Below are 25,320 nucleotides of genomic sequence, written 5' to 3' on the forward strand. Positions count from 1 at the left end.
CCCCCCCCCCCCACCAAAAACAGCAATTCCATCCTATCATCCAAGCTTTCATAAGAAGCTGTCCAGCTAAGAGGTCGAAAGGTAATTGGGTACAATTGAGACACAGCTACCTGCTTATGTAGCTTTCTGAATCAATATATTAATAATCCTATTGCATATCTCAGTCTTCCACCATCATGCAGGAGTTCTATTAAATTGTTAGTTCTCTGGAGCAGAGACCAAGGCAAGGGCTAAGATAGTGCGTTTGTGAGTACTGTGATAGTGGAATGCAATCTTTAGTCAGCTCCCACAATCATATTTTAGAAGTGAAGAGTCCAAAATGTGAAGGTAAATCTGGAAAGTGTAAAATTCTACCATACAATTTACTACTCAACTTCTAGGGGCGACTAGTACAACTCCAGAAGTAGTTCTTCTTTACTCCTCCATGCATCTTTCCACGCCGTTACTTTCTGAATCCCCGGTGGAACATTTTATAATTCACGAAAACCTATCATTTTTGTTGAATTTACCAGCATAGAAGACATTTTTACTTTTCTTCAATTTTGGGAATATTTTCAGTTAACTTGGAACACGCACACGTTATTGTTTTAATATCACTTAAAATGCACTTCCTGTGAGTTAAGTGAGGCCGGATATAAAAGCCTAAAAAAGTTTTGACAAACAAGTTCCAGCATAATTTAAAACAATCTTCCCGGTCTCTTACAATTATTGCAAATCAATGATATGTGCTAATTATGCTGATGCTCTTAGAAGACATCATGCATCCATCTCCCTTCCCTAGCAGACAAACTCATGAGATTAAACAACTTGTCTGGCAGATTACAGTAATTGTATTAGTTCCTAGAAGTATGTGCCTAATAGGAATTCTGTTTCGGTTAACCATCATGGTCCAGCTGAGGTACTTTCATCAAGCTGTCAATCATTTCCTGACTGGCTTTCAGCACTCCTGATCCTGCTGGGAAATGGTGGGTGGTGCTTTATCAGGTGTGCAGCTTGTACTGAGTGCAGTAGGAGAGAACCAGCAGGGGAGGTGCTGGGTAAATCAGAGGAATCTGACCTTTTGCCTTAGGCACCTCATCGGATTCTGGCTCTGTCCCAAATGACCAATGGCCATGCTATTTTATAAAAATCCTTTGTTAAATAACTGTGAAGTGCTTAGTACAGTTCCTAATGGATTGCACATCTGGCATAATGGGTAAACATTAACTCGTAAGAGGCCTAGGACTGTGCAGGCTGATAACAAAGACTATACAGCCAGGAAATAACAATATAGTTAAGAGAAAATCTCTCTTGTGACAAATTAACTCTGCTGTCAATGACTAAATCCAGGATATGTTGGCAGCATTATTGAAATTAAATGGGTATAGCTACAACCATGGTATCTGATCCTGCAGACAAAGCACAAAGACAAAAACCTTACCAACATTTACTGTGTACATATCTCTTCTCTACGTTATGAGACCTCTTTTATTATTTTCTCTCCCAACATAGCAGCATTTGAAATTTTTACAGTGTTATGTTTGCAGGTATATTATGCAGTTCCTATGTCCATTGAACTGCACATTTCTGATTTACTTGATTGGAAATGCTTATAAAATTTGATCTAGACTTGGTATAACACAGAACTAATAGCACATCAGTTACATTAACTTGACAGTTGCATTCAGAAATTATTGGGCTGCAGTTATCTATTTCTTAGTATAAAGTCACAGATACTTCTAATGACAAAGTTAAAATCAGAAGAGAAGAGCTAGGAATCAAGAAAGCAAAATACCTGAATGACTTTGCTTTGTTCTTTTGCCACTAACTCATCCTTTTTTATATCTAGAAGTCAAAGGTTTGAAAGTTGATGTGCTACATTTTTTCTACTAAGAAACGTTTGAAGAAATCTTACTTGAGACCTCGTTTGAAAGGTATTTCGAAAGTGTTACCACCTTGGAAACAGCATGAGATAAACAATCCCTATCCCTACCCACCTCTCAGAAAAGAAAGCAAGCCCCTCATCTAGACTCTTTTCCACGTAGACACAATTGTACATTACATTTACCATTCACTGAGAATTCTGCATATTTGTATTCTCACTCTAGAAACATAGCCTTTGCGGCTGTATTATCTAAGCAGCTCATAAATATTAATGAAGTCATGCTCTTGAAAAAAAAAATTCGCTAGATATCAGTCTCATCTACTGCAATGAAATAGTAAACCAATTCCAAGAGAAGGGGTGACAGAGAAGAGACTGAACCCAAGCTTGGTATGATCTTTGGATTGAACCCAAACTTCCCAATACCCTGCCTTGGCTACAAAGCCATCCTTCTAAACCGGCAGAAACAGAGATGTTACACTATAGTAGTAAACCTGGAAAAAAAGTCTTTATTTAAATGTATATTTGAGCAATGCTAACTGGCATTCCTGACACTCAAAAAGAGTATGAGGTTGCCAAAGCTTAGACCTTCAGCCAACGTGCACAAATATTCATTACACAATAAACTTTATATGACCTATAATAATCCATTATTTTATAATGTTAACATAACTGTACTATGCTGTTCCTCCCTAATTAAGCTCCTTTAAAAACTATTAATACTTTCTACATAACATCTAAAACTAAAAATGAAAGCTTTTGGTCATTTTAATTTTTTTTTAAATGTAACTTTTTTTTTTGCCAAAGTTTCTAATGTTTCAATTATTGTGGCAATTAGAAGTTCAGAAATATATTTTTTGGCCTGCTGTAAGAAGTTCTATGTACAGTTTTAGGGATACTACAAATCTATTTTTGATCAGGATTATCACTGGGGAGAAAAGAGATCAGAGATCAAATAGCATTTCATGCTTTTAGTTATAAAATAATTTGATAAACATTGGCTAGGAAGACCCAAGAAAAAGAACGATCAGAGATGCTGGAGAGTTGACTAACCAGTATCATAACCACAGACAGTTATCATTCACTGATGGTGATTAACAAATGTCGAAGTGTGCAAAAAGGTTTTAAATGGAAACTCTAAAAATGTAAGACTTCATCTACAAACCAGAGAATATTTAAAATAATCAGAGACCCAGACAGTTTACATTAAAAAGTAGTAGTTTCTCTTCTATTACATTTATGGTGTAAGAGACAACTTACGGCTTCTGTTCTGAAATTTTTACCACCAAAGCAGAGAACACAAATGGTAAGGCATGGACTATAAAAAAGCAAAATGGCTAAATGGAACAATTTCGTAATGTTTGTTGCAAAGCTTGTTGGAACCACAGTTCATTCATTTACTCTCTTTTCATCAGCACAGTAAACTGTACTACTGATTAAAAACCAGTGCAGGGAATAGAGTTAACAGTACAACTTTCTGAACTTCCTCAGCATATCTTTCAAAAGCTCCGTTATAGATATCATAGCATATATTAATACCGAACCTACTAGAATACAAGTAGATACTATAGATCTAGGATTCCCAACAGTCAGCAAAAAGCAATGCAATTTTTAGAGCATTAAACACCCTTTTTGTTCTTGGCTCTTTTAGCACCAATAAACTAAAATCAATTCTGAAACTTATTTTGGTAATCTAGCTAAGGGGTTCAGCATCAGTTAAATCAACCAACACATGTAAAACCATTTTTTCAAGAGAGTTTCATTCTTTGAGTAGATAGGAGGCAGCAATGTCATATGGGTCACCGTGGGTTCAGGGATGCCTTGCAATATTTTGGTAGCAATACTTATTGATTTAGTTTATTGGAGAGAATTAGAAGAAAGTCCAGAGAAGAAAATCTCCCTTGACACAAAGACAATTTTATTATCAGTTAAAGGGTTTTGTGTTTATAGAAGTATCTGAAGATCAGCTGACACTAAGCCTGACCAAGGAGCAGGTGTGGCACATACTAGACAAGTAGTAGTAAAGAAAAAAACAGCCCTAAAAATAGATTTATAAAATTCTTTGAAGAGTCTAAAGAGGGCTTCAATATTCTGTGAGCCATACCCCTGGGCATATAAATATGTAAGTGTATGCTTTAGTATGTGAGCAAAAGCTAATGATCATGCATTCAAGGAGAAAGGAGTAATGGGATAGAGATTTTAACCCATTCCAAAAAAAAAAGCATTTATAATTTATAGCATCACGTGGTTCAAAAGCCGGCAGGCTTGTAAATTTATATTTGTAATTTAAGAGTCCAAAACTTGCTTTACATTTCTTCCAAAAAGTCATGTGCTATATTTGTGCTAAGTTTCACCTCAGACAATTTTTACAGCTGTGTTATAAATTCTAGAAACAAGTTGTTCTTGGGAGCCAAGTTCTGTTTATTCAAGTTACTTGGGTGGAATATCACCAAAAATTACTTTGTGTTCAGGAAGTATAAAATCCAGAGATGGCTAGAGTTTAATGTGCTATGATGTATAATAATAAATTTGCACTACCAGGAAGAACAATAAAATTCATTTTCATTTGCAACATAAATCAACATTTGAATTCAAAGAAACTAGTGGTACCTGACTAGTGCAACTGACAGATTTTATGAACAGTAATTTTACACAATTTCCATTTCTAAGTTTCATAACAAGGCATTTCTGTGCCTTTGTAGACCTACTTTATTAGGCCACCATCTCTGAATTTGGAAGATGGTTAGCCAAAATGTCCATACTGATCTAACGAGTGGAAAACAAACAAAACAAAAGCTTATTTTAATATCATTCGTAAGAAGTGAAATTAAGAATCAGATCCCTGGTACATCTAGGTAAGTATTCTTTAACACACAGTGTGGATGCTAAGGGGAAGGGTATATATGCTGGGTGTATTCAGGTTGAGTTGTCCCCTGCCTTTCTTCCTTTACATTTCCCAGAATTCAGAGACCTATGACACCCTAATTTGGAGGTTACACCATTAACTATCCTGATTAATACCTCTATTAGACCAAACCTGCAGGAATCTGTTCAAATCTGGATAAATGATCAGTCTGCAACATCTTGTGGCACTGAGGTACATAGATTAATTATATAAAGTATAAAAAAAGAACATTCTTTTGTCTATTTTAAACTTGTTTCCTAATACTTTCATTATATGCTCCTTAGCTCTAGTATTAGGAGACAGTAAATAGTAAATCTCTGTTCATCTTCTCCACACGACACTCTTCTTCGTACTTTTTCTACCTCTCCCATATATTTTTGGGCTAGGGACAGACATTACACACACACCAGTTTAAGTGATCAGAAACTGGTTTTAACCTGCAACAGAACATAAGTTCAGTGCATATAAACGAACTTCAAAATGGTAGAAACTGGTTTTAGATAAATCTGGTTGAATGAAGTACCAGACTTAACTGATTTGGGTCAAACTGGTTTATGTAATGTCTGTTCCAGACCCCTTTCTGGTGAAACTTAAACCAGAGTTTCCCAGCAGCCCAGATGCGTTGCAGCACTTGGCTGTGCTGGGCTAGGCTAGGTGGTGCTTTCTGCTCCAAAGAACAGGATGGCCCTGCCCCTCTCCTCTCTAGCCAGATCTCCAGGGGAGACTGCAAACACAGCAAGGTCTGTCTGCCTTTCCTTACTGCTCAACAAGGATTCCCACCTCCATTCCTCTCTCCCAGGGATCCTAAGCTCAGTATAATCAACAAATGCATGTACCGCACACCCCTCTTTTGCCTCAGAGTGCTAACCCGGGGCTGGGGGCCTGTAACATTCCTGCCACTGGAGCAGCAAGCAGGGGGAAAGCCTGAGACAGTGCAGGCTAGGGTGGGGGTATAAACCCCTCCCTACTCAAAGCATTCTGCCTGGGTCTGGCCACCCCCTGCCCCCTCCCTCAGCTTAGCACTAGTTCTAGCACCCCCTTGCTTCAAGCCTGAGCCACTACAGGCATGTGCCTGCATTTCTGGAATGAAAAGGGAATTCCTATCCAACCTCTAACCTGCAAAGCATGAACAGATTTGGACTAACCTGCAAAGATTGAATCAATTCAGGCTCAGGCTTTTTGAATGTCTGTCTGTAGCCTTGGAGGTAGAAAAGCAAGAACTGCTTCTAGAAGACACTTGCTTAGTTAAGACTTAAATGCTAATCAGTATCATCTTAAGATTTTTAAGCATCTTTTTCCAATGGCAGGTTCTTAAACCATCTCAGTGATATGGGTCACAAGTAGTTTTATTGTTGCCTTTTCATTAGGGACCTACTTCACTTGCAGTGAGACAAAGCCCTATTTACGGCTCTGTCCTGGCATGAACAGCCCATTTCACAGGCGTTTCATGGCTGCTCCACCCCTTGGCACTGATTGGTGGAGAGGCTCCAGGGGTAGGAGGGACAACAGGGCAGCCACCATTTTGACTGCTAGCTGCCCTTTGACTGGCCCCGCCTCTCAGTGCTGATTGGTGGAGAGGTCCTAGGGGAGAAGGAGGGAGGTGGGCAGCCACCATCTTGTTTGCTGCCCCCTTCATGCCACCCCACCAGCCAGCACCTTCCCTCTACAAGGGAAAGACTTAATAAAAGTTTATTTGTATTTGGTTTCTCCCCAGTTCCCTCTGGATTTCATAGACTACTCCAGATTTCAGTTTCTGTTGGTTCACCTGTTGTGAAACCCTGGTTGTGAAGTAGTTTTTCCTAATGTTGAGCCTGAAATGGTCTTCCAGGATTTTGTGACCATTACTCCCAGTTTCTGTGAAATCTGCAAAAACACGATTTAACTAGGTCCCTACCTATTCAGGCTGTGTGAAATTTCACCACCAGTTTCGTTTCAACTCTGTTTTGACCCGTTTTGAGGTCGAAACAGCAAAATCAAAACAGAACAGATATGGTCAAAACAGGCTCAAAACAAAATGAGGCAGGTCGAAACGTTTCGCCGTTAAGGTACAGAACCCAGAATTGGATGCAGTTCTCTAGCTGCAGTCTCACCAATGCTGAGAAGAGCCAAACAGAACAGGAGAATCATTTCTTTGCAATGGTTTTGCTGAAGATGCATCAATTGATGCATGCCAGCGTATTGTTGGCCCTGCTGGCTACAGCATCGGACTTCCGGCTCACGTTCATACTGTGGTCAATTATTACCCCCAGGTCTTGGTGGCAAGTGATGGGGGATCTTCAGTCCTGCTGCCTCATAAGAGGCAATATTGCATAAGCACCCATGACACGAGTTTTGCCTGTCAGCAGCTAGGGGTGCAGGGCCCCAGAACCCCTCCACCGATCTCCCTGACAGCTGGCAGACTTTGTGGCCTCAGCAGGGGCTAGCAGGCCTGCAGCTTTCATCCTGCTGTGCCTTAACACACACAGTGTCACCCACGTCATGAGTTTTGCTTGTCCACAGCTTGAGGTGCGGTTTCCCCCAAGCCCCTGCACCTGTTTCCTTGAAACATGGCAGGCTTTGTGGCCTCAGCAGAGACTACTATTCCTGCAGTTTTGACCTCACTGTGGCTTAAAACATACACCTGACATGAGTTTTGCTCTCAAGATTTTGGGGTGCAGTTTCCCTGAACTCCCTGCATCTATCATCTTGAAGCTTGGCATGCTTTATGCCCTCAGAAGAAGCTACTAATCCTGCAAGTTTCATCCAAATCAGGCCAGAAGTGACAAAGTTATAGCCCGTTTCAACCTTTTCCATTATATCCTATGGGTGAAACATCGAAATGGCAAAATGTTTCGATGGAACAGAACAGAACAGTTGTTTCGACTCAAAACAGAAGTCAAAATGGAACATTGTTCTGTTAAAACGTTGAAACAGCCGTCAAACTAGAATGCTTCCTTTTTGCGCAGCCCTACTACCTATAACTGAAAAAGATTCTGTGGTATGACGACTACTTTATTAATGTATTGATCAAATTATTTTCATTACCAACTTTACCTTCAGGGTGACAAGTGTGGTATTAAATGACTTCATACAAATAGCAGTTCCAAAAAAATAAATAAATAAATAAAAATCCCCTGGCAAAAAAAATAGTCTTTTTTTTTTTTTTAACAAACGCAACACAAAAGTTACTATATTGGAGGGACATATTTTTCCCTTTGAACTGTTTATGGTGGTGGAGAGAATTCCTAGTTTTCTGAGCATAACCCATATAATTTTATGAATGTACTTACCTAGGATGGGGATGATGTACAACCTTCTCAGTGGTTGCCATTTTTTCCAGATATACACAGCAAAGATGTTAAGATATGCTGAAAACTCTTCAGTTTACCCTAAAAACTCCAAAATCTGGTGTCGCTTAAAGATACCTACACTTGTTCAATCTGTTGTGCTGTTATAATACTTAGCTAAATAATAGTAGACAATAAAATGTGATGGATTGAGTGCTTTTTCAAATACTTTATGCCAAATTCTTCTACTTGCCTATGAGAAAAAACACACACAACCTCAGTTTCACCAGCTAAGCACCTTCCTATTTATCTTATTCAATAGGGTAATATAGACAATTAGAAAAAACATCTTTTAAGCCTAATTTTCTCTTCCATATTAATTAAGGCAATTATGCTTTAGATAATATACAGGAATTTCCATCCCAGCCCTCCCCAGTCACTGCTTGTTTCTAAACAGTAAAGAACAAAAGCACTAGTGTCACTCCAGAGACTGCTTCAATTCACATTTTGTCATTTACAAAGAAACTTCAAGATAGCCATTTTTATTTGAACTATGTGATAACTTGACTCATTAAGAAAAAATGTTCTCTTATCTGAAGCTCTCCATCTTGATGCATTTGCACAGTGTATCTGAACCTAGCACTCCTGGTTTGTGGTTCCTCTGCCAAAAAAGGCTTGTTAGATACAAGACAAGGTATAAATTCTATCCAAATCTTAAACTGATAACATCTCTGACTGGGTGCAGTGCAAGGCTTTTACTGTTGAGAGACTGTACATTTCTGTGACAGGAGAAGCTGACTTGGCCTTAGATGTAGCTTTTCATAATCACATTACAAAACCAAATTTTGCTTTCCCTCCCTCTTCTTACTGTACAAGTATTTGTTACTTTTAATAGAATGGAAAAGAAAAAAAAATACAGACTTCAGAGAGAAACTTCAGTGAATCAGGTGTTCAGTGATAAAATCATCTAGTCCCATTTTAAACATAATTATTTTGATTCCCCCTACAGCAATTTCTTCCAGTCTAGTTTTAAACACCCGATATAATTATAATGTCGGCTATGGCTATAATGGCTACCACAACATTACAGTGATATGGTAGCTTTTTGTTACCATATCACATTGAAACTCAGGTCTAATTCATTGTCCACTAGTATTTCTGCATAGATGCCCTTTCAATATTACTACTTCCCTAGGTTTTTCCTTACCATTAGACACCTGTTTTATATTTTCCTCCACCACCTCAGGAAAATGTACTGTATTTTTCCAAGCCAAGTCTCACTTTGTTATTTTCTAACCATGTTTCCAACCCACCTTGGTCAGCAATTCTTAAATGGTTATGTTATGAATCATAAATTATAGAATCTCAAGTGTAGGTCCCTTCTTAACTTGTTCCTACCATCACAACTTTTTTGCAAACAGTATTTTGGAAACATAAAAGTAATACCCCTATGTTAGGGAGATGAAAGAAAATCCTGCTTATGACAGGCGAGGCAACCTAGTTAGGGGTTCATTTGATATATGTTATTTATTTCCCCTATCCTGTTGGAGATCTATATGCTCATTGGTACTCAACTGCCTGTCTGCAACTCTCACTGCTCATAATCTCTTAAAGTTGCTTTGCAATTTGGTTTTGCCTTCCATTTCTTTTGCTAGCCTTTTCATTTCTGGTTTCATTGGCACATCTGAACACAATATACTGTATGTTAAAGAACCAGCTGGAAGTGCAACATGAAGCAGATGTACAAGATGCAAAGAGAGTTTGAGGTAAATAGACTAAAAACAAGAAAATCCCACTGCTAGGGTCCTGGACTTATACAAGAAAACAGAAAGCCAGAAAGATACATTGTCTTTGCCATTTTCAAAGTAGTTTCAAATCAAAGTTTATTTTGTCAGTTAACATAGACAGCAGCTCTTTCTCTTTGCTTGTTATTGTCCTTGTTTCAAAGTATTCTACCAATTTTTAATAGGTTTTCTCTCTGGTAAATCATTAATAAAAATATTAGGGATGCCAGATCCCAACATGCATTTGTCTTCAGGGTCCCACTTTAAACATGCCTCAAATAGATAATATGCCATTCTTGCTTTCTTTGTCCTTGAGGCAGGTTTTAACCTGCATCACAGCTTTCCTAAACAAGTCAATTTAAGTTAGTTTTCAGACAAAAACTGAGACATTGGGAAATGTCTTTAAAGTAAGGGTGAACCCCATAGAATCCAACATCAAAAAGAATTGAGAACTATTGATTTGATTTTTTTGTCTTATTTTTAATTGAAAAATCATCTTTATTATAAAAAGCAAATAAAGCCTTTCAAGCTAAAGGAAAATTGTGCTTCATTATATACTGTAAGTAACCATGCATTCTTTAAAAACAAACGAATCAAAGATGGTACAAATGTATGATGTGTGTTCTTGGTGGTATATGCATATAAACAGAAGCACATAACACATTTTCTCTGCACACTACAGTTTCTCCTGGGTGAAAAATTAACCTAAAAACATTTGAGCTGGAACTGAACTTCGGAACACAGTGCTGAAAATTAAAGCGACTATTCCTCCTGTTCAAGGGATCACTTATACTTTAGATCCCTTATTTTTAAAAATCTCCCAACTAAAAAGAAAGAAAGAAAAGAAATCAAGTTTCAATAAAAATATTTGTTCTGCCTTTTTTCTAGGTTATCCAAATTTCTTGATCAACCTTGTTAAAGAGATATTTGAGTAAAGTGTTCTGTTCCTTAAGCAATTCATCCCTTTCCTGGATGTCTAGTATTCTTCTCTTTCTTTAATAGCTCTTCTCAATTGAGTTAATCTTTGACAGAAACCAGTTCATTCTCCTTGTTACCACCAACCCCTTTTCTCTGAAAAACAGTTCTACCTGTGTATTCTTTTGCCTATTCCGGCTGCCGTCTATTTTATTCTTGAAAGTTTTAGTTAACTTCAGTAGGAAAAGTCTTCTGGTTGACAAAGCAAATAGTGTTTCATAGTCTCTGTATTCCTGTTCACAGTGTTCTTTAATACGTTAACTGTCCCATAAAGACCGTGTATATGTCAAATGTGAACTGCTTGTCAAGGGCATTCAAATAGGCTAAGGTAGACTAGTAGTGATTCAGCAGCTTGCTTTTTGGATTAAATATGATCTTCAAATAAGTTTCTATGTATGCTTTTAAAGATATCACAGCTTTTAAGAAAAGGAAGAAAAGCTTAAAAGAAAGTCTAATAAGTGCTATTTTAAATCATATGTAAATTAAACTCAGATCTGAATAAGGATGCATCATCTAGAAAATCTAGGAATAATTGTTTAAAGCCTGTTGTATCTGATAACTTTGTAAAGGAAGTTCTCATTGTCTAGTGGACACCCAACCAGTATATTTCATGCTGAAGATGATTAGTCAGGCGAATGCAGAGGTAGTGCCCGAGTCAATATTTCTTAAAAACTGGAGTGAGTTAAAATCCAAATTTTTATTTACCTTCAGCTGCTACAGCTGAAATATTCTGGCTGCCCAAGTACATAATAGTTTCAGGCAAGTGACAGACTTTCTCTCTGAATGCAAGGAAAGAATTACCTAAGATACAGTTACATTTCCCCTTCTCCTATCTTTGCAGTAACCTGAACAGTATGGAAAGCAGTTTCAAATCTTAAAAGTGTACTTTATAGCAGGTGGACGCTGAAGACTCTGCATTATCTTGTCAAAAGACAAAGAACTGTTATGTTGCCTCTTTGACAGTTTAAATCCAACTCTTCTTTAATCAACCTTCCCATTTTTGAACAGTCATTTTCACCTTCTTCCAGATACTCACACTTTAGGGTTCCTGGACCAGGCAGAAAGAACAGATGGCCAAATAATGGTCAGAGCTTATTTTGTGGTGCAAAATTTAACTAAAATACTCTTGCAAATTTACAAACAAGTGTAGTCCCCTTAATGAAAAAAGGAAGTTTGATATTGCTCAAATCAGAACTAGATTTAACTGGATAATATATAGTTCATATATTATAAGAGAGGTGGCAGATAGAAAGAATTTCTGATGCTAGTTCCAGTGCAGAACACAGTCTTTCATACAACAACAGAATGCAGAGAAAGAGCAGAAATCCTATGTTATAAAAAGCTCAAACATCACCCTTAAAAAGCACCTGAAGAATAGAGACACAGCATTTAAGCAAAGAGGAGCTGACTGGGTGATTAAGTTTTGTTACTTTATAATTAAGCTTTCAAGAGTAGTCTCCTTTTCTTACTACAGTACTTTCCATAACTTGCAATTACTGCAGCCAGTCAATTAATGGAAGGACAGATCACATTACTTTGCCAAAAATCTGTAAATAGAAAATGTGATGCATTTAATGCTGGTGACTGGGGAAATTTGTCAGCAGAAACACTGCTGGAAAAAACAGTGTTGTGTATTTGTTTTCATGTGCATCAGTTTCCCAAGAGTAGTCAACAAAAAGCTATGCTAGAAATTCCTTAAAAAAATTAAAGTACATGGTTAAGGAAAATCTCCTCAGTATCTATAATAAAGCACACACTATCTGAGCTGTTATTTTGCATATCTTCAGGTGGATTGAATTGGAATTACAGTAAAATGGTTTGGGGGCATAAGCAAAGGTTAATATGCAGTGATCTGTATCATATACAGAGACATAATATTTTTTAATGATTTCTTTTTGACCAGATTTCTACACTTCAAGTGGTTTGCAAATCATAGTAATGTGACATTTAATAAAAACATTATAACCAAGTCCAAAAGATGAAGTAGCATGTAGACTCTCGGACGGACAGACCGATTTAAAAAGCTTCCCCTTAGGACTTGAAACTGTCTGCCACACAAGGAGCAAAACAAATAACTGCATTAAAACCTGAAGTTATTACCCAGTGAGGTGGTATTCTGGTTGCTAACTGGCAAGTGTCACAAAATGCAAGGTCACGTATCAAATAAGATTTTCAGAAGTTTCATTTTCTCATTAAACTGTCAATATAATATATATATATATTCATATATATATGAATGCATGCAAGCACTGCACCCACTCAGGGTAGGGGACAGGTTCTGCAGGCACTGTAATGAGGATATTCTGTTGATTAATATTGGAATAGTGAATAGTTTTCCTGGACAGGTTCCCAAATTTCTGCTTTCTACATTATATGCTCAGCTTTTCAATCAATATAAAAAGCTATTTCTTCATTTTTGGAGATTGTTACTGCATGGTTACCCTGGTCTTCCTTAAGCTTTGGAGGTCTAGTCACTTGCAGGATTTAGGGATGTATTCCAATGCTTTTTTTTTTTTTCCCAAATATATGGAGAAATGCTGTTTATAAAATGGGGTGAAGGCAAAGGGAGGAGCACAAAACACAAAGCAGAGCCACAAACAAGCACAAAACACAAAGCAGCTTTGCTCTAAGGTAGATATAGTCCTGAAATATATCAGAGTATTTTCTTTGTTAAAGTACACCTTGCATCATAGTTTTCTCAGAATACATTTTACTTCCCAGGGCCTGAAATCAGGACCTAACTGAAAATGAGATGTACCCACATAGCCAATAAATTAGTATCTTGCTTACATACGTAAAGCAAATGTGCAAATCCCAAGTATGAACAAGGCAAACAGTAGTACAGAAACTACACTGACACCTGTGCTTTTCACTGTTTCACCTGCTGTCATGAGTATTAATCAGACCAGCAGAGCATAAAGAATCCATCTAGGAACTACAGAGCCTTGGAGACTAACTTTAGAGAGCAAGGACACTTCAACCTTTCTGCTACTAAACAATCACAGACTGCTGACAAGTTCACCCATACAGCTTTGCTGGTCTTTTTTTTCCCGTTAGCAGGATACTTCCTTGGGACAAACAGTTACTCAAGATCAACTGTGCAGGTGCCCATACATCCCTTTTCAAGCATCTCATGCAGTAAGCCTTCTGCTTATGAAGGCTTATGCTATACAGCTCTAATTAGTCTACAAACATGCAAATCTACCCTGCCTCCTCTATTTTCTAAAACGTGTAGTGCAAGGTTAATATATATAGATATAGATATTAATATCTACATCTCTATCTACAGACAGGAGGACAGAGGAAGGAGAGACACCACACAGCATTCAGGATCTAGAGACTCAGCATGGGACTGACATGACATTCAACTGATCACAGAATTAATCATTTGCAAATTCTATATTTATTTATTTTTATTAAAAAGGGTACCAATACAGAGGCCAATGGTGAACTGAAGGTTATTCATTGAGTGTTTTTAAATGAAGTCAGGGCAACAATATTGCCAACTCATAATTTTATTTAATTCTTATAATTAAGAATTCAGATGATGACATGCGATGCCCATCTTTCATTTTGGGTAGAGAGGAATTTGTAGCCATTATAGTTGGAAATAAGAGTTTTTTAACCAATTCATAGCTACAGAAAAAAGGTAGTGAATATTGTCAGAAAGAAGCCACGCAGACAACAGAACCTAGTCTGATTATAGCATATGCTAAATTAATTACACGGCTGACAGAAAGGGCAACCTGGAGACCTTGGTGAGATCAAAGGAGAATAATGCTCCAAGACCTTGAGAGCAATGTTCATATATTGGCTCTCTAAAAAACCAAAAACAAAAAACATTGTTTATGCTTCTCTAAAGGTTTTTGGAACCTGATGCCTAAGTTCTCAGTAATCACTTTGGATCTGAATAAACCTGTCAAAGTTTCTACCAGAACCTTTACTATAGAAAAATCACTTTTTCAATCAAATGACAAATTTTACAAAGTGCCTACTTTTTGCACAAATATTTTTTTTCCAAAAAAAGTTTTTTCAGTGAAAAATAAAATTATATAGAAAAGGGTGTAAACATGTTCCAACCAGCTCTTGCTCTAACTTCATACCATAGCTAGGCTAAAAGACAGATGAAACGAGTTAGACTTCCTAGTTTTAAGAATAAGTATTGTACAATACAAGTTCAATGCACAATAATATGTATTATGATTTGTCATGACTTTTCATTTATCACTTACGTTATCATCATAGGTAACAAGCTCTTTGAAACAGAATTCATATGCATATTTCTTCTGTGTGTGACTTACTTATGTGTTTCTATGGCATCTAATAAATAGGTCCCAAACATTTAGGCTAGGTACATATATTCAAAAAGCCCAAGTCAGAAGCACACTAAGTAACGTGATTTACTAAGAAAGCCCTAGATCAGGTAAGGAGCAAACAGAACAGATGTTTGCCCTTCAGTTTGGCAGGCTCGGACCCTGCTTGCACTGGCCAAAGCCAGCAGGCTGGGGGCACTCCTGCACAACTCCCAAGAGGACTGCCAGAAAATTCGGAGCCCAGTTGAGCAGCCAGCCACCCCGATTGGCCAGCGCAGTCCCTCTTTAGCCCCACCCATCTGCCAGCTAGGTTTTGGCAGCAGCAGAGCCTGAGCAGTAAGGGTGCTCCATTCCCCCATCCCCCTGCTTCTAGTTCCCAACACAGCAAAAAGCCACATACATCTCCAATCCGCAGCTGTCAGGAGGCTGGGGTGGGGGTGAGGGGAAGGGAATGGACCCTCCTGCTGCATACAGAAAGGAGAGCGAGCCTTTTCTGTTTTCTCTCTGAGACAGGCCAAGGGCAGGACTTGGCCAATGCTCCAGGGCAGACAAGCACCGACCAAGGCTAGCATGCCACCCAGAAAGGGGCTCCTGGGGTACTGAGGGACTATGACCTAACCTGAGTCACGATGGGATCTGCTTTAGATGTTTGATAGACTGCTCTAACCTAATGCACTTTGATACTACATTCATCAAGGTCTATCTTAGACCAGGATCCTCCATTTTTAAAGCTGTTTATGTGCAGCGAACATCTGTTCAGTTACGGGTGTAGAACACTTTGACCAATACTACTGCACAATAAGTGTGATGTCTGTTCCTGCCCTTTGTGGTTGGTAGATGTTGCTGTAACATAAAACGTAGCACAACCTCAGTAAAACAAGTCCCCCTCACTCTCGTGAACTTACAAAAAAGTTCTTTAAAAAAAAAGAGTGTTTTGTACACCAGAGAGGGGCAGTTAGCCATGTTAGTCTGAAGTCAGGCAGAAGGCAGGGTACATTTACACGGTAAGCAGCAGAACTCCTAAACAGAAAGCAGTGATTAGAATAAAAGATGAGGCATTGTTGAGAGAGCCAAGGTGGGTAAGAAAGAGAAAAACAAAGCAGTTAACCTAATGAAGGATTATAAAAACTAGTCCTGGTAAAGGGATAAGAATCTATAGACCACACTTAAAATCCAGTCTGGACAATTTCTAGTTTCACAATTTCCTGTTCAAGTTCATTTTTGAAATTTCATCTAAGAACAGCCAACCTGACGTTGGCAATGGAGTTGTTTTGTTTTCTCTCGCAGATATTTTCTGTTTGACTCCTCCTGTGTTAAGGGGAAAATTACTTGGTATGTTGTCTGTAATTAAAACAGATTTGCATCAAAGATACCTGATTCCTCAATTTATCCTCCTAACTTAAATAAACCCAAGACTCCACATTTTTGGCAAACTATTCAAGTCCAGAGATGTAACAATATATTAAGCGAGAAGAAAAAAAAAAACCTCTGTAAAATTGCTAATCTTGAGTTTCTCCAGATTTCAAGTTATAAAAAGCCAAAACCATTGTAAAGTGGTCCAGAGAAACAAGCACTAATGAAAAGATTGAAACTGGCATTACTACCGTTTTAAAACTCATGAGAGCTGTTTTGCGGTGGAGGTTTGCCACTTCTAATAATGCTTTTAAGAGAGGAATCTCCAACTCTGAGAGAAAGCTATAATACTGGTTTATTTTCAAATGTTCATAATCTAACAGTCTCTTCTAAATAAACACCACAGCTGAAGGCCTTGCTGTTTCTGCAACAGTATAAGTAGCCCAAGATACTTTTTTAAAAGCGAGTAAAATTGGCCAGGATTTTATACAAAAATCTCCAAGTCCCGTTACAAGGAAGGACAAGGTTTGAGAAACTCAGTAGATTTCCTTCCACTCACTAGTTTCCTTATTTTATTATGCCCTGACACTTGTTTTTAAAAGTTTGTAAAAAGACCCAATTCCATATTTTACTGGGGAGACAAAAACAACATCATTGATTACATGTCATGGAAGCTCTTCTGCAAAACACAAATCAAGCCTGTGGGCTCATAGGTGAACTGCGTATATCGGTACAAGCCTCATCGTTTTGATCATAAAAAGATACATATGCTGTACCTGACATTTAGAAGCACAAAAGTGAATAAATTGAGTAAAAAGATATATGTATGCTTCTGACAACTTTCAGCAACATTTCCCCCATGCTTCTTTTTTTCCCATTTGTTTCCTATAAAACTAAAAAAAAAAAAAAAAAAATGAAGACTACTCCTCATTCCCATCGACACTGTCTGTTTATAGTGACATTAAGGTTCTTACCCCCACCCGCACTTGTCTTTCTTCTTTTTTTTTTTCTTTTTTAAAGGGACACGCAAGGTTAGTAAGCCTACCAATTTACCTCCTGGCAAAAGACCAATAAAGCAGTATGTCAGGACTGCAGAAATAGCTCCCCCCCCCACACACACACACCACTACCAATCCATACTATAGCAGAGGAAAGAAATAAAAGCATGTGTGCAAAATACCAGTTCTCTTCATCCAGTAAATGTGCTAGCAAATGCCTGCCACCTTCTATCAGAACTCACTCGTTGACTGCAAATGTAATACAGAGCTTGCTTGTTATTGGTTTCTTCTTCCCCACTTTGTTTAATATTATAACTGTCCAGACAAATTAATATTTAGAGTTGCCCAGCATTCAAAAAAGTGTTTATGTAATCAGTAAATCATTACAGCTGAAAGAAAAATGAATAAAAGCCAGGAAACTGAAAAAAAAACCTAACTCACTGTAAATGATGAATAGGGTTTAGAAAAATCCTTGATATGCCCCCATCCCCATGCAAAAACTCCTCTTCATAGGCAAAAACTCCCATAGATCACATGACTACAAAAGGGCAGCAATGTTACATGCACCACAGATAGAAAACAGAATATAACTGGTGACCTATGTTGAACTGACCCAGGCAACTAAGATCAAAACACTAAAATACTGAAATTTGGCCACCTGAAATCAGGGATTTAGTTCACCAGCCTGGTTCCAAGAATCATGAGCTCCCACAGAAATAAATGGAACTGTCAATGCAGTGATAACAATAGGAGTCAGCATCCACAGACAATTCAATGTGCTTTTCAAAAAAGCAACACTGCTCACTGGCATCTCATCCAAGCCAAGGGCTATACCTACCTGTAAATGGTCTCTAACATGCCTGCATTTTCACTCTTCTAATTCTACTAGCAATCACACCAGCCTTAGGGAAACACATATCACACCTGCCAATTAGCCAGTACATGCAGTCATGAAATGATTCTAGTCACTGAGTCCATAAGGAGCTTCGAGCATTCAGCACTTAGAGTCAAGGCCATCTAGATGCCTAAACATGACATTAAAAGTCTAATTTGAGGCACTCAAGTTTAAATATTTCAGTATAAAAGGCATAAAAAGCATCGATTTCCTGCTTAGCATGTAACATATCAGAATGGGACTACTAAGAAGAAAAATATTTTATGGAATGTAAAAATTTTATGCCAGACACTAGACCATAACCACACGCTTTCATGGTTACCTATCCCCAAAGCAACTTCATTTCCAAGGAGTTGTATCAAGGATAACTTTAACTGATTACATTCTTAATGAAGTGTCCTGGGATCCCCACCACCTTTGTGTGACCCATAACAAGGACTGATCCTTTGAGGGGGTAGTGGAGATTAACCTCATGAACAACGTGGCTGTCAGTTTTTAAAATGTAAATAAGGGCACTGTAAAAGTACATAGGTAAGTTGCATCCCCTCACATCATGAAACAATTAATGAATTGACATCTTCTCAGGAAACAAAAATGCAAATGTTGTTTAAGTAGACATTTTACATGTGGAGATCTTCAACTCTCAACACAGTGAGCTGTTTGAAAAACTTTTTCCATTACGCAAAAACAGCATTTACTTGACTATAAAAATATATATATCTAAAATATTCTTGAAATGCGATGAGACGGTGCTTAATACTTTTGACTTTAGTTGCTAAATATTTTGGAAGCACCATTTTAGCAACTGAAGTAACATTATCCTGTTAGTACTGCTGTCAGGAGTTTTGAAGACCTATGACAAGCAGCAAGGCCACTATGAAAGAACCACATAGTACTTGATGCTGGCACATAACTGGCACATAATCTTGGAAAGAAAACTGAACACTAAGATGAACTGTGCAAATCCCCGGAACATGTTCTCACCCAGTGCCTCCAAAAGATCCCTTTCTAGCCAAGGGGAGGAGTGGACACATACTTTGCATCTTAATATCTAGTACAAAATGTATGCAACACTGAGGATAGCAATAACTTTCAGCCAGCAACAGAGTGACTTGTATAAAGCTGAAACTTCTTCCTTCAAATCTTCCATGTAGATTAAAAGTGACTTTCTCCCTTTGATTACTAGTTTGTTAAAAGAAAAGGTTTCTTTTTTTGTGAAAATGCAAATATCCCCATGGAGTTTCTCACTAAAATAGCCAGCAAAGTACTAGTTTGAACTTGGAAATAAAGGGTGCTTGTACATGTGATAAAGATGTCACTTTGTGTGGCTTAATGGCATCACACAGTACACGTGCAAGAGTTTTGTGGGTTTTAAATGAGTCTGCATCATTGCAAACTAAGCTACATCCCGATGTAGGTTAGCGTACAACGTTACAAATTGCAATGATGCAGCTGTCAGCTCACACCCTACCCTGGCTGTGGGAGAGGCAGGCAGTCTCCACAGAAAAAAAAAGGATCAGGCCCTTCGCAGCTTTCAGCAGGCTCCTGCAACTGGCAGAATGCCTGGGGCCACCTGGGAATGGGTTGGCTTGCCCCTGGGGCAGCACAGGAAGGTGGTAGGAGGGCAGCTGGGTTTGCTGATGGATGGAGCACAGGATGAAGCCTGGGCGGGCTTGAGGAAGCATTGGATCAGGTGCCTCCAAGCTGGGACAGCAGCCAGCCAGCACCCAGCCCACCAAAACTTCCAGTGCCCCGTGCACCATTCATGTCCCCTTCTCTGGGTGCCAGCAAACTCTGTCACCTTCCCACGCTTCTCAGGGGCAAGTCAGCCTGTTCCTGGGCGGCCTCAGGTGTCCTGCCAGCTGCAGGAGCTTGCCAAAGGCAGAAGTGGTGAGGGGCCCAATCCTTTTTTTGGGGTGGAGTCTGTCCACCTCTCCCACAGCCGAGGGGCAAGCTGCTGGTGGGCCAAGCAGCCCCTCAGCTACAGGGGGAACTGGTCCTTCCCTCCGTGATGGCAGTGCATGAGCTGAGTCAGCACCCAGCCCACTAGTAGCATGCCTGGGTGGCCTTGCGGGGCACTGCTGTTGTGGAGGGAGGGACTGGGGTCCACTGTAGCTCAAGGGCCATTTGGCCTTCCAGCAGCTCACCCCCAAGCCATGGGCAGGCTCCAACTCTGACCAAAAATGTGGGTTTCAATTAAAAACCCATGACTTCAATTTAGAGGGCATAGAATAAAACCCTGAGGACTAAACCCCTGTCACATGTACAAGCACCTGAAGAGGCACAATACTGCATATGTCAGCACCAACAGAAATAGACACAAGCTACTTACAGATGTAAAAAGGTAGCTTTACTTTAAACTCAGCACACCCCCATGCTAAGCCCAGCACATGCCCGGAAGAGACAGTGTTAGTTGGACTTGGCTCACCTAATATCTGTATAGATTGGGAGCTTCAGCAGGACATTTCTGGCACTTATTTAATAGCTGATTGAATCAACTATTAGATAAAAATGTTTAAAAAGCCCCACTGAAGTGCACGATCTATACAGATGCTGCACAGCCGGGATGAACTAATGCACTGCCTCTTCCAGTAAAGTGCATGTTTTTGCCCGTCATCTCTCACCACCCTCGTTATTCAAGGAGACCACGTTATCCAAGGCCCCCTGCCACATCTTGTACTTAAGGTATGATTAACCACTTAATCGTGTCTTAAGTTGTAACCCAGGTACATGTTAAAGCAATGAAGTGTCATGAAACAAGGAATAAGCTAAAAAGTTTTTTTTTTTAAATGTGAAATAACTTTCTGGTTGGTTCCTATCATGCCATTAACTGAACATGTGGCCAGCCGCATCCCCACAGTTGGCAGCCCAATCAACTGATGGGGCTCCCAGCCATGGGAACTTGCTACCTGCTGGTACAAGGGAATCTGAGATCATGATTCCAGGCTCCTGCTCTGGCAATAAGGCTTGATGGGATCTGATGCTCTATCCTATAATCATGCCTACTGCCATGCGCATGCAGGATGTGTTATTGTGTGGATCACGTATCAGATCCCATAGTACCTTTACCTGCATATCTAGCGGGGATCCAAGAAATGTGACGTCTCTCCCTGTGAGATCTTCTAAGTTTCTTTAAAAAATTGAGTACTTACACTGGCACTGAGGTATGACTTTGGGAGTAATGACCATTATTGACATTTCCCAGCTTTGTGCATAAAATAACATCTACTGGTTTTGATTCTAACATTAAATCATCCTACTGTCAAAGGTACTTACGCCTCCTGAAATCAAAACAGAACTGAAGGAGTTCAGAGCTGGAGTGGGGGAATGTGTGTGTGCGTGCGTGCACACACACGCACCTATCTTCCTGTCGCTCAGAATTGGAAGGAGGAGTACAGACTGGGAAGCAGGGGAAACAGTAACACCAGTCAGTTACAAGTAAAGAAAAGAAAACAAGTTGTGTGAAGCCTCTTTTGTCTGGGAAGTGTCTGCTCATGAGAATGGGCAGCAGATTGCAGGCCTCATGCTGCTACTACCCAGTCTTTAGAGTCAGGGGCAGGGCTAGTGCATCTGGAAACGCATGTGGTGCACACAAACATTTGTCTCGGCACTTTCACCACTTTGTAAGAGTTTATAAAACTGCTGGAAAAATTAATCCCCAGCTGACTGCCTCTGAATAGAAGGACACAATAAGGGAATAAACAAATCCCCAGTTGACAGTGGTGTTCCCAATCTTTTGTTTAGCTCTTCAAATGTAAAAGCTAACATCACTCACAAAGCTCATGTTTAACAGTTTAATGCACTTCAGTATGCAGTTTCTGTTTAGATGAAAAGATCTGGCAAGAGGTCAGGCCATGTTTTAAAAGCTAAAAGTCATTCACTGCCAGTAACTGGGACATTTTGGAACTAATTTTCAAAAGAAAAACATGTTTTCTAAATATATAGTTATACAATCTGGTCCCAATCCTGCAACAAAATTCATGAAGACTTTAGAAGCCCAGCATTTAACTTCAAGGAGAAATAAGATTAGAGTAGACGCATTCATACGACCAAAAGAAGCATCTTTGAAAATGTCTGCATGCCAACCAGATCACTGTATAGTTCGTATTGATGCTAATTACAAAAAAGTGTTTGTGGGAGGAGAGAGGGGGAAGGGAGAAGGAGAAGGAGGAAGGGAAGAAGATCTAAGGCTGGAAATAGACATTGCCAAATGGACAGATTAAGCTGTGCCACAATTTGTCATGGAACAGCTGATTCACTTGCTGGGCAAAACACACGTCACTCCTTGTCCCGACTTTGATGGCATGGGACACAAGCAATGGGATCTCCCTACATTCCTTGCTGCCCTAGACCTGAACCTTGGGTCTGGAGCAGTGGAGAATGTTGGTGTTCCCCCATAGCATGGGTTTGGGGCAGCGGGCAAAAGAGGGGGGGGGTTCCCTTGCCCCACCAGCCCCATGGAGTTAGTTGAGTGGAGAAGTACTTTTCCCCCTGCCCTAGATCCATGGCACAGATCTGGGACGGTAGAGGAAGTGGGGCGCCCAAAGTAATAAATGTCTGCTGCTGTTACAGGGCTGCTGCTCTTCTCAAGGCTGAGCCTGGCTCAGAGAGCAGCAGCAGCAGCAGCAGCAAGGCAGCCAGGCAAACAGATTAACCCCTCCCTGCCTTGCTTTCCCTGGGGCAGAAAGTGCAGGCAGCCGCAAGTAAGTAGGGGCGGGGAAAGAGGGGAGCAGGAGAAGCAGTGAGCAGGGATCTGGGTGTTGGGGAAGGCAGCAACAGGGTGGGCAGTGGGCCCAGTCTGGTCCAATGGGGGAGAGGGCAGGTGGGATATTTACACTGAAGTGTAGTCTAGCCTGGCTATACCTTAGTGTAAAGTGAGCTGGGTAGCAGATCAGAGATAATCCTGCCCTGGAGTGGTGTAACTCTGAGAAACATAATAAGTTCTTACAACTACTTTCAAGTGTTAAGAGCTCCAGGAACTACCCATAATTATTGTGTAACAAGGCACTACTACTGCCTTTTGTTGCACCACTGATTTTCCTGTTACCTAGTACAAGAAAGGGTATGGGCATCTATTTGGTCTGTATTTGTGCCACCTTAAAAAAATTTAAGGTTGATCCCCTTCTAAAGTACTATAACTTCAAACCTCCTCAGAAGAGAAAACAAAACTGCAAATTTAAATTTAAAAAGAGTGTTTTAACAGTAAGCTTTGAAGCTGCTCAGTTAATGTCAGTGCCCTTTGAAGGCAGCTATTTCAAATAGTAAAAAAGGCTGAATACAGTAAATTTAATTTTCAGGTCTTCTGAAAAATCATTAGTTTTATTCAATGCCCAGAAAGTTCAAGATATAATTCATGCCACAATAAAGGTTGCTCCAAATTAAATATGACTGGCTGAGTGTAAGCATGTTAGTGAGTAGAACTTTACTGTCCATGGAGTCCCTAAGTTTGCACCATTACCTTACACAGAGTATACATGTTGATTTTTTTTTTTTAAACAAATCCACAGAGTTATAGTGCAGTAGTGGAGAACAATCATAGGATGCAGTAGCTAAACCATTTATGCTTCATTTCAAGCTATACATACCAGTTACTAAACTCATACGAGACAGACCTCCCAAGGGGATTGTTAATTAAATAAGAGATGGAGTATGAGAAGTTTCCTTACCTCAGTATTACAATTTCCCAATATTCACAAGATGTTGATCTGACAAAACATGGGAAATACATCTGGATAAATTACACTTTTAAAAAGCAATTTGTGCACATGAAGAACTAAATGTGTAATATAATGGTAGTGATGATAAAATATTAAGAACTAACTAATGGTATTTTTCCCACTGTTGTGCTGCATACCGCATTTGAAAAGAGAAAAAGGAAAAGCCAGTGCACAAGGGCTGAAATTAGCTTTGTACTACTAATTGGACCTAAGACTGTGTACTGCAAAGTTAATTAATGGCACTACTTGCAGGCTGGCAAACTGTAAATACAAAAGAATAAGGCTTCTGTGAATTTGTAGTTTCTATAATTACAAGCTTCACCACAGTTTTGTCCCCTATTGCGGGTTTTTCTTCTTATTTTTGGTTGTTCAGTTGGTGAAGGTCTAGCTGCTGACATGTACAATCATTTGATAAATATGATATAAGATAAGTCAAGGCATCTGTTTACATTTTCTTTGACTTGCACTGTAAAAGGCTTAAGGTCTAAAATGTTAGGAATGAAACAGAAAAAAACAACTTCTTCCACAGAAAAATTAACTCAATGCACTGCCCAGTACATGGTCAGATGTGCAGCTGTTCTCATTTCAACAAATTAATTTAAAACTGGAATAAAATATACTTCCATCAAGAGATGCTAGACCTAACTACAAACACGCCCTGATCAGGCTTCATTTAAAGGAAAAATTGGACTGAATACTTAGTCATAACATAGCTGGCCTAATCTAACTGGGCTTCATACATTTCAGGTGGACATCTCTTCCAGCTATAAGGACCATCCAGACTCGAATAAAAACAGTTGACAGAAAGAAGGAAAACAAACTAGCTAAATTCTATTCAATAATATATGTGCAGATTCCAATAGCATTCATATTTATTATGTCAGAGAGCAGCAGCTGAATACTCTAAAAGCTTTAGGAGAAAAACGATGTTCGTTTGAAAAATTAAGCAAACGCTCAAAAATAGATTCTAAGGGCACTTTTATACATGCTCTGGGATTGTGTAGGGGTGCAGCACTTGAATAAAAGCGGTTCTGAGAGCCACTCTAGAGTGCTGCCGCACCTCGTGTATCAGTGTCCCCGTGCTTAAAAATGGTGGGAGGGGCACTTGAACTAAAGTTCATCAAGGGAGCTTCAGTTCGAGCAGTGGCAATGCGTAGGGGGTGCACACTTAGGGCAAGTCCCGGCCGAGGAGTGAAGCACCTTTGCACACCCAGAAGTGGCCGCAGCAAGCAAGTCCCCCCAGTGTGTTGGAG

The 25,320-nt window shown here is 39.4% G+C and overlaps 1 protein-coding gene across 2 annotated transcripts in view; it reads right to left on the minus strand.

Moving 5' to 3' along the window:
* Positions 1–25,320, minus strand: part of TMTC2 (transmembrane and tetratricopeptide repeat containing 2) — a 367,617-nt gene that overhangs the window by 189,102 nt on the left and 153,195 nt on the right. The window lies entirely within an intron of this gene.

Source organism: Crocodylus porosus, unplaced genomic scaffold (assembly GCF_001723895.1).
Source record: "Crocodylus porosus isolate Cpor-Errol unplaced genomic scaffold, CroPor_comp1, whole genome shotgun sequence".
Taxonomy (NCBI): domain Eukaryota; kingdom Metazoa; phylum Chordata; order Crocodylia; family Crocodylidae; genus Crocodylus; species Crocodylus porosus.